This window comes from Engraulis encrasicolus, chromosome 3, assembly GCF_034702125.1.
Source record: "Engraulis encrasicolus isolate BLACKSEA-1 chromosome 3, IST_EnEncr_1.0, whole genome shotgun sequence".
NCBI classification, from domain to species: Eukaryota; Metazoa; Chordata; class Actinopteri; order Clupeiformes; family Engraulidae; genus Engraulis; species Engraulis encrasicolus.
Window position 1 is genome coordinate 7,354,771 of NC_085859.1, and position 10,000 is coordinate 7,364,770.

Here is a 10,000-nt window from a genome sequence, read left to right on the forward strand (position 1 = left end):
ACCCAACCAATGGGTCGCCTAAGATCCACAGTGGGTCACGGCGCCCTCTTGATTTTAAGGGGTTTGATTACGATATACAGCCTATGATGGCAAAGCAAACTAATATATGCATAGAAGCAACAAAATGTAAGTGATACACCAAACATTTATTCTGTATTTGACTGAAGACAAATGGAGGAATAATATGATAATGAAAGAGTTTTCGCAGGAGTATCATGTAACTCACTCTCGTGCGGGTGCTCGTACGATTGGGTTACCAAAGCTTACAATGGTAAAAATATGGGTCCCTGAAGAAAAAGGTTGGGAACCACTGATGTACTGTATGGCTCATCACGTATGCCAGTGTTTCCCAACCAGGGGTACGTGTACCACTAGGGGTACGCGAGCACACTGCAGGGGGTACTTGGAAAGATGTTATTATTATAACAAATGTATGGAGCAGCCACATCAGGACCGAGAAAGCGATATAGAACATACATTAGGGGGTACTCATAGCACAACAGAGAGGTTTAGGGGGTACGCGAGACAAAAAAGGTTGGGAAACACTGACGTATGCTACAGCTACACTATGCTGATAGCCACATACAGAGCATCTTCCAATACTGCACCGCCACTATAGCCAGGCCCTGCCCTCCTAGTGACGCAACAGCTTCAGCGTCGCTACCAGTCAGGTCAAGAGCAATGCAAGTACTTTCTGAGTTCCCGCAAATACGGGAACTCCTCCCACTTTGTTGGGAAGCAAGCAATCATTAGCAAACCAAGGGAGGTCATTTGGGAAATGCTGTTTGGGAAATGTTAATTGTTATGCTCTTGGTCAGACCAAGTCTCTGAGATTTGAAAGTCGATGATGATCAGGCTACCGCCATTCTGCCGATTCCCCTCCTGTTGCACTATACAGGTCAGTGTTAATTTCGTCAACCATGACTATGACTAAAATATTTCGTCAATGCCCTTTTTTGATTTTTGTCATTTAGACTAAGACTAAGACTAAATTGGGAAGGCAATGACTAAAATATGACTAAGACTAAAATTGATTTTCGTCATTGTGACCAAGACTAAGACTAAATTTTAAAAAGCTGATGAAATTAGCACTGGTGTTAAATAAAATAGTGAAAAAGAGAATCAGTGTGTGAAGAAGTTTTATTCTGAACAGTGTGATTTAAAAAGAGAAGCAGTGTGCGGAGAAGGTTTATTCTGTACAGTCAATGATATATATTAAAGTGGCCATGCCACTCTAATTACATAGCCATGTCCACCTTTTTTTCATAATCCTTGGTGTTCTCTGACCTGGTATGCAACATTATTTTAGCTGGAAAGTTATTTGATGGTGTATTTCAAAGCATTTTATTGCGCCCAAAAACACCTCTCAGGAGAAGTAAGCGGTTTGTCCATAATGTTTATGAGCTTTGCACTGATTGGCTCAGCTGTTGCTAGAGAACCACGTCATTGTAGAGAACATGTTCTACTGAGGACTCGCAGGCTGCTCTCAGCCTTTGAGATAAAAGAAAAGAAAAATAAGCGTTGCCGAATAGGCTAAATGTTAAAATGATTGTGCTGAGTACTCCACACTGGCGCAGATTTAATAATGTACAAAACCTTATTGCATTCTGCGCCACTAGATGGCATATTTGGGGCATACAGATCCTGGGAGGAGGAGAAGAAGAAGTGTATGTTGTTGCTGCTAGCCACGTACTCACTCTGCCTGCGGTGGATTGTTTTATTCCGTGTCAATTTAAAACTACTTCAGTAAATGTATTAACTTTACACCGAGCCTCTTCATTGCCTACTACAAAGCAACTTTATGCACCAGTTCGTCACTGATGGCTCATCAACGCGGCGGCATCCTCGTCATGGGACAGGTAAGATGCTAACCTACAACACCACTCAATGTTGTATTTTTTTGCTTCAGGCAGGCCTTCATATTTTTATTTTTCTTCTCGGACGTATTGTGTAGGTTAACTTGGTTTCACTCGTTACGTTTGATCCAAGTGGATTTTATTGTTGTTTCAGACACAACGTTTGCACAATGCGTCAAGAAGTAAGCTTATTTCAATGTTGTTGTATTGTGTTCAAAAGGTGTTGAATTGTTAGACGTGTAGAAACACATTTAGGACAGACTACCGCTGTGAAAGACTATCTTGGGCCGTAACAACTGGCGACTGCAGATGTTAGAAAAGCAGATGAGATAGGACGTAATTGTCACTCTTAATCTGGGGTGTATTCATTTAGACCAGGACTGAGACTTTCGTTTTGATCTATCACTGTGTTTATCACCTGGAGTCGCCAGTTGATACGGGGGACTCAGTCTGTTACACCGGTTATAGGCCTACACTTTGATTAGTTTATGCATACATTTAACGTTTGACGCCTGACAGGTTATAGGGAATTAGTTGCAACCCCATCAGCCAATCAGAAATGAGGATGCAGTTGCGTAGGCAGATAAAACCTGAGAATATATCCCCCCTCAAAAGAAAGAAAAGCACAGCCAGAACTCTGAATAAACATTGCAATCAGCCAAATGCTGGTGAAAACTCAGGTTGGCTGGTACAAAATAAAACTTAGTAGCCACTTTGACCCATTGGTGAGTATGCCTGGTTAGGCTAGTGAGATGAAACATCTATTAGCCATTTTGGCTGGTGATGAAAAAGGTTCATTTGAAGTCTTGAGCACCGCATACCTGTTATCAGAGTATCTCATCATCATTATGCTGTATCCTCATTCTGAAGCATCTATTACTGAACTGCACACATTTACACTTTATGCATATCTAGGGGTGCATGCATATTTTTGTTATCTTTCCATTTATGCTATACCTCCAGTGTCGGCCTATAATGTAATAGGATGTATATATTTATACATGGATGTATATAATTTTGTCATTGCAGGTTCATCAGAGTCAGGTGGTCAGCACCCAAACTAAAACCATGGGTCATGGTGAAGAAGTATGAGAGACTGTTCTATGTGCCCAGGATTCGTCAGGATGGTGTCCAAGAATTACATCCTAGCAGCACAGGTAAAGAAATGAATAGTGAGTTGTGATTAATATTATTTAGCCTACTGGCTGGCATCACATTTTTAAATTCAGACAACCTAGTGCTACATCAGGTATTTATTCAATCAGTACTGTAACAGTACAGGGGTTAGACAACGAAACATCTTGGTGTCAGAAGCTGACGCCGAGTGTGAAGGTTCAATTAGCAGGGTAATAAGAGCACAGTTCTCTTCAAAATATTGCAATTCACACGCCATAACAGGTTAAAAAATTAGATATTTTTGGTGGGCTAAGGTAATGTCTGCATACCACCAAGATGAACCACATCCAACAGGATTAACTGTGGACACAAGAGGAAGCATGTCTTTTTTTTTTTTTTTTTAATGGTGGTATGTCACCCATGCTGTTATGTGCTTTGCTCTTTCCCTGTTAATTGAGCCTTCACACACTGCTCTTTAGTGCAATGTGCAATTAATGTAGACTGGCCACCAAGGTGGTCCAATTTATCCATGAAACTTCCCACACCAAAATGTCAGGTGTTTTCATTGTCTAACACCTGTATATTACAATGCATTACCATATTAATTTAAATAACATGTTTTCCTTTTTTATCAGAACAGGACGCCATCATGAAGAAGTTGCCTGTGGGGCTTCACTTGGGCTTTGCCAGCGCCTCACTATCAGTGATGCTGGTCTCCTTATCCACCGTGCCTACCCCCACGTTCCTCCCTTGATGCATTCATCTCCTGACCTGTACCTGTTGTGGTAGTAGTCAGTGATGACACACAGTAGTTGTGATAATAACATACATGTATATGAAATAACTGAAATGAGGCAGGCATTTCCTTTGGTATTTTATTATCCAGTATATGTATGTATCCAGTTACATGGGTATTTTGGTGCCTGGATTACACTGCATGTAAGTAATAATATGAACTCAGGTCAGGATACCACAGTAGTTCAGAGAACCATTCATTAATATGAAATGCACATTTGCTATATGTCCATCCCAGGATAGACGTCCCCTCGTATCACCTTCGTAACCCTAAAATGCATGTGTACTTTGTGTCTAAAAATAAAGTCTATGAACAACTGAATGATCTGATTAATACATTGAAATGGCGTGGTGCAGACGCTGAAATGGGGAAGTTAATTGGTTAAACTTGGCTTGGTGTGCTGGACCTCGGTCTCTTCCATACATCCAATCTCAGCCATCAGGTCATTGCTCTTCTCACCTGGAGAAATAGAAAGATATACTTAAATGACAATTTTTATCCCAAACAACCAAGTTTATCACAGTGAATTGGTTACTGTCCCTGCAGCATTGTGGGGCTAAGTGCCTTGCTCAAGGGCACTTCAGCCATGATGGAGATGAGGAGAGAGGTAAGGATGGGTTTCGCACCTGCCCCAATATCAAGACCACCTCCCTAACCATTAGGCCACTGATGTCTCATTTTGGAAGGCAGACAATTTTGTGAAAACATTAAGTGTTACACTTAACATTAATTACAAGGCAGTGTTTCCCATACATTGAGGAAACTATGGCGGCCCGCCATAGTTTAAATTTGGCCGCCATAGTTTACGAAAATGTTAAAAAAAAAAAAAAAAAAAAAAAAAAATTTTTTTTTTTTTTTAAAACGATATCCGTTTTTGTTAAAAACGATTTGAATTACGATTTTGAATTTCCTTCGCATTTTCCTCCTGGAGTAAATACATCCTATAGACTCTGTATTGGTTATAAGTAGTCCCACGGTAACACAGAATGAGGGGAAAGCATTAGGAAGTGACTGTATTACAGTTGATTCATGTGTGCATGTGTGCATAACATGTTATGACACGCCGATATGCGAGGATCTTCGTCCAAATCGCTAGTCGCATGCATCATCGCTAACTGCGTTTACATCGCGTGCCGCGTGTAAGGGAAATGTTAGTTGTTGACATGTATGGAATTCACTTCAATTTGTGCTGTTTCTTGCTTCAGTTGTGGACAAAACGATTGGCCAAACTCACAATAGAAAGCCTTTGCTGTGCTACTGCCCCTGAGAGCTGGAAAAAAAAACCTTCATAGAAGAAGTCACACTTAACAGGGGTGTTAACCAATCCAATGAGTTCTCTCATTGCTCTCTCTCTCTCTCTCTCTCTCTCTCTCTCTCTCTCTCTCTCTCTCTCCTGGCTCTCTCTCTCTCTCTCTCTCTCTCTCTCTCTCTCTCCTCTCTCTCCTCTCTTCTCTCTCTCTCTCTCTCTGTCTGTCTGTCTGTCTCTCTCTCTCTCTCTCTCTCTCTCTCTCTCTCTCTCTCTCTCTCATAGTAGCCTACTATTTACCCATAACAAATGGTGAATTTCTGAGCCCTTTTTAATTTGTAGCCTATACCACTGAAGGCATGATAATGCTTCATCATATTTTAGAAATAGGGCCTATGTGCCTTTTATATACCAAATGTTTATCATTTTGAAATTGTTTCAGTTGTTTATGACTTGTGTATGACTGAAATTATCTCTGCATACTATCAGTGCTGCATTGCTTTGTAAAGATAGGCTATTCAACACACTTTAAAAACACACTGAAAAGATACGGCCATAGTAGCCTACTGAAAACATTTTGTTCTTAATAATGGTGATTAATAAATGGTGGTCTTAAATTTTCATACTGACATCCTTGAATTTGACTTGGTAGATCACGGCAGACCATCAACTTCAAAAGTAGATCTTGGTTAAAAAAGGTTGGGCACCCCTGCTATAGAGAGAACCACAAGTGCTTGAAAGACAGGGATCAAAAGCCTAGTCAAGTTGTTGTAGTTTACTTGGGTTTGGGAGCAATATAAAAAACCTTCAGAGAAGGGACAGTTGGGATGAGTTTACTAACACTCCCTAGGCTTTGTTTTACAGTTGTAATGAGTTTGGTGACAGACCTTCATTGACACAGCAGAGGAGACATATAGAAATATAGAAATTAATGTGTAATGAATGTGAATATAGACATAAATGTGTAATATGTTGTTCAGCCCTTTTAATGGGAGGAATTTGGAAAAACTGGCCCTGTGACCAGCACCCCTCATGTAGAATGTGTACGCCTACAGATATGTGTGGGGGAAAAGGCATAGCCTACCCTCTAAGACCCTTTTTGTCTATGCGTTAACAATTTCACAGTGCTCTTAAATTCTTATCTCTGCTCCTATTTTGTTTTATTATTGTTTCCCAGACCCCTGCATGAGGGACGAATGAAACTGTGTTGTAAACAGAAATTATTCACTGTACTGCATTTTTTGACAATGACAATGTACTACTATTATACAAGTCATGGGTAAAATCTTATGTAGCCTTATTTCTCAAAATATAAATGGCTGAAATATAGGCCCAGGCCTACAGTTTCTCCATGCGCCAATGTCATACTGTAGTCATTGTTTTGCCGTTTTGTATTTACGCTGCAAGAATACACCCCCCCCCCCCCCCCGCCCCCCCCCCCCCCCCCAAAAAAAAGGCCCGTGTGAGAACCCTCCCCCCACCCCCCCCCCCCCCCCCCCCGGACAAAATAAACCCCGGCTGCCCCCATAGTTTCCAAAATTTCTGTGGGAAACACTGCAAGGACAACATGAAGTGTGCATCCCAATATGTGACCTTGCCTCCTCCACTTGTGCTTGTCTCCTCGTCCCACCTCCTGGGCCCTCCGTGGAGAAAACGATAAAGTTTCCCAGCTGTCAGCCTCGCCACAACAACTTTTGAGGGACTGTTTTTCATTCACCATCCCACTTGCAAATGAGGAAAACACTTTACAATTGAGCTTTTGCAAGATATTGAAATATAATGCTGTTGTCAGTGATGTCATCATGACGAGAAGCAAGTGGAGGAGGCAAGGTCGCATAGCTATTAAAACGCATATTTAAACGCACTCGAAGGCTGGCTGGGTAGGCCTGTGCAGGTTATGGATAATGTGACTGGCATTTCATGACAGCATCCTATGAAGAGTAAGCCTACTATAGGAAATTCGGCGCTAGAGATGTGTACACATGGTTTACTTTTACATTTAAACCATAACACTGAACTTCATAGCCTTTCTTTTTTACTAAGAGCACTAAAAAAATACCGTATTAAGAGGTTACAGTGTAAAACAAATGTTGAAAGACACTTACCAGGTGCTAGCTACTCGGTGAGTAGTTGGACGTTTTTTTCCGGATGGATCCACCTCAGCTTTCTTCTTTTATTTTTAGGCATCCAGTGAAAAGTCATGGATGGTTTGTTACCATATCTACATGTGCAATCCTCAGCACAATGGGTGTTTATGCTGTTTAGTTATCAGTGATATGAGTAAGGTTTGGTTACGAGTTGCCAAGATGCTCCATTCATAATGTTTATGAATTTTGACTCGTCAAAAGTGGGCGTGGCCAAACGGCGGGTAGTCAGGGTGACGTAAGCCTGCCCTGTTTTTTCAATTGGCCAGGCTTAGCCGTTTTGTTATTTTCATAAACTACAACAATCAAACGAAATAAAAAAAATCTTTCACATTAACACGACCAGGAAAACATATTATGAACTGTTATAACATATAATCATTCAAGAAAGTTTAAAAAAATTGGCATGGCCTCTTTAAAAAGAGAAGCAGTGTGTGGAGAAGTTCTGTTATGTACAGTGTTGACTAAAATGACGAAAAATGACTAAAAATTGACTAAGACTAAAATTGATTTTCGTCATTTAGACTAAGACTAAGACTAAATTGGGAAGGCAATGACTAAAATATGACTAAGACTAAAATTGATTTTTGTCATTGTGACTAAGACTACGACTAAATAAAAAAAAGCTGACAAAATTAACACTGATACAGGTCAGCATTTATCTGCTGCAGTACACACACACACACACACTACCGTGTCCCCTGTGTCCCTGTAGTGTGTGTGTGAGTGTGTGTGTGTGTGTGTGTGTGTGTGTGTGTGTGTGTGTGTGTGTGTGTGTGTGTGTGTGTGTGTGTGTGTTAGCGTGACTGTGCAGGTTTGTGTCCTCTGCAGTGGCAGCAGCCTGACTGTACTGTACTGTACTGTGCTGTATTAGCTGACTGGGAGAGGGCATCAAGTCCATCCATACCAACCGACTACCTCTTAATGTATGTCCTCTACAAGTCTTCTGTTGTCCAGTCTTGCACTTTAAATGTCTGTATGAGCACTGTCTATGTCCATACTGTCTTAAGTCCATGTATAAGTACTGTCTATGTCTATACTGTCTATGTCCTTACCTTAATTAGTCTATGTCTGTATGGGAAAGCAAGAAATGTAATTTCAAATTCTTTGTATGACCAGTGCATGTAAAGAAATTGACAATAAAACCTACTTGACTTGACTTGACTACAGAAAGTTCAAAATTCAGCTGCCAGAATTATATCTCACACAAAGCGGTGGCAACTAGAGGTGTGATTCGATTCAAACTTTAAGAATCGATCCGAAGAATCGAGATTACGAATCGATTTTTTTAGATTCTATCAAAAACGATCCGATTCGATCCGATTCGGGTTGGTGTTAAAAAAGACTGTCGCAGTGGTATGCAGCCAGGTTGTGTTCACCAAGAAAGCCAGAAACAAAGATTTTTTTAAAACATATATTTTATGTTATTGCCAGATAGTTTTATACTTTGAAATGGGGGATGAAAGAATGTTTTAAGTGCGACTGACGGCAGTATTGAAAACAGAAGTGTAATAATGCTGGACGCTTTGATTAATAAAAACTAAAGCGGCATTTGTATAAAGGTATTCATCCCATACACCGTTAGAAAGCTGGGACTGTCCCCTCATTTAAGACCAGTCACGAATCAAATGGTTGATCACAGACAAAACCGAAACAGTTGTTAGCTCAGCAGCCGCAGCTCAGCAACAGCTGTTAGCATCCCAGCAAACGTCAGCATACCTTTTTCAAAGTCTTCCGTTTCCCACCAAAGACGATCGTATCACTCTGGACTTTTTGTACCGCTCGCCAAGTATCCATAGTGATGCCACATTAAGTCCATTTTCTTCTAAACCACGTAATTTCCTCACAGTGTATTTGAACTCCCAATCGTGTAATTTACTAACTTCATCACTGCCACTACTGCAGTACACACGTTTGATTGACAGCATTGGAAGCCAGTGGCAATTTCCCAAAAAATGACGTTGGCAACTTTTCAGCCAATAGGCTGACGTTTCCGTGAGACGCACAAAGCCTTCATGTTTGGTTGATCCAAAACAAATCCCACGCGTTACGGAGACACTATTTGAACACAGCGGTTGCATTGAAAATAGCGACTTATTTACAAATGGGAAAGTGGCAATATCTTAAGGCAATATCTTTGTCTTGAAGTAAAACAACTTGTGTGTTTTGTTAAATGATCGTCGTGGTATGCTTTGTAAGTTTCCCTATGGCAAAATGCGTTGATGGCTGACTTCCTGCCACCGCCGGATGGTGCTTATTTGTAACACGGTGTAAAAATATAAACTCTTCCTTGATTAATTGCACAAAGCAAGTGTTCAAATTAAAGGATGTAGAGTTATATTTCGGAAATTTGTACGCAAACCCTTTGCAATTTGGCTATATCTCAGCGTCGGGCAGGAAAAAAGCTTCTACCCCGTTTTTCCATTTTCCGCCGAGCTGTGGTCAACTTGTTGTTGACCGCTGCTCTCTTGTGGCGGTTTCCGTGTACTGCAGGACGTTTGGAAATGACATGGCCTACTAAAATAAATAAATACATAAATAAATAAATCGATCTTTGGACGTCGAAATCGATCCTACGGAATTAATACGGGGATCGATCCAGAATCTAAAAATCGATTTTTTTAACACGGGCCTAGTGGCAACACATCACTCCCACACTCAGACAGCTTCACTGGCTCCCAGGCTCCCAAATTCTCCTGTCGACATACAAATCACTTCACTCTCTTGCTCCTCAGTACCTCTCTGAACTCCTCCAACCCCACTCCCAGTCCAGTCCAGGTCTCTGTGGTCTTCTGGAAAGGACAATCTCATCATCCCCCGAGCCAGACTCCGTACTGTTGGT

The 10,000-nt window shown here is 41.0% G+C and overlaps 1 protein-coding gene and 1 long non-coding RNA gene across 2 annotated transcripts in view; one reads left to right on the plus strand and one right to left on the minus strand.

Moving 5' to 3' along the window:
- rapgef1a (Rap guanine nucleotide exchange factor (GEF) 1a) overlaps positions 1-10,000 on the minus strand; it is an 85,916-nt gene that overhangs the window by 59,999 nt on the left and 15,917 nt on the right. The window lies entirely within an intron of this gene.
- On the plus strand, positions 1,222-3,815 carry LOC134445655 (uncharacterized). The gene is made up of 3 exons (XR_010034320.1): positions 1,222-1,859; positions 2,886-3,013; positions 3,608-3,815. It is a non-coding gene; the product is annotated as an uncharacterized LOC134445655 (long non-coding RNA).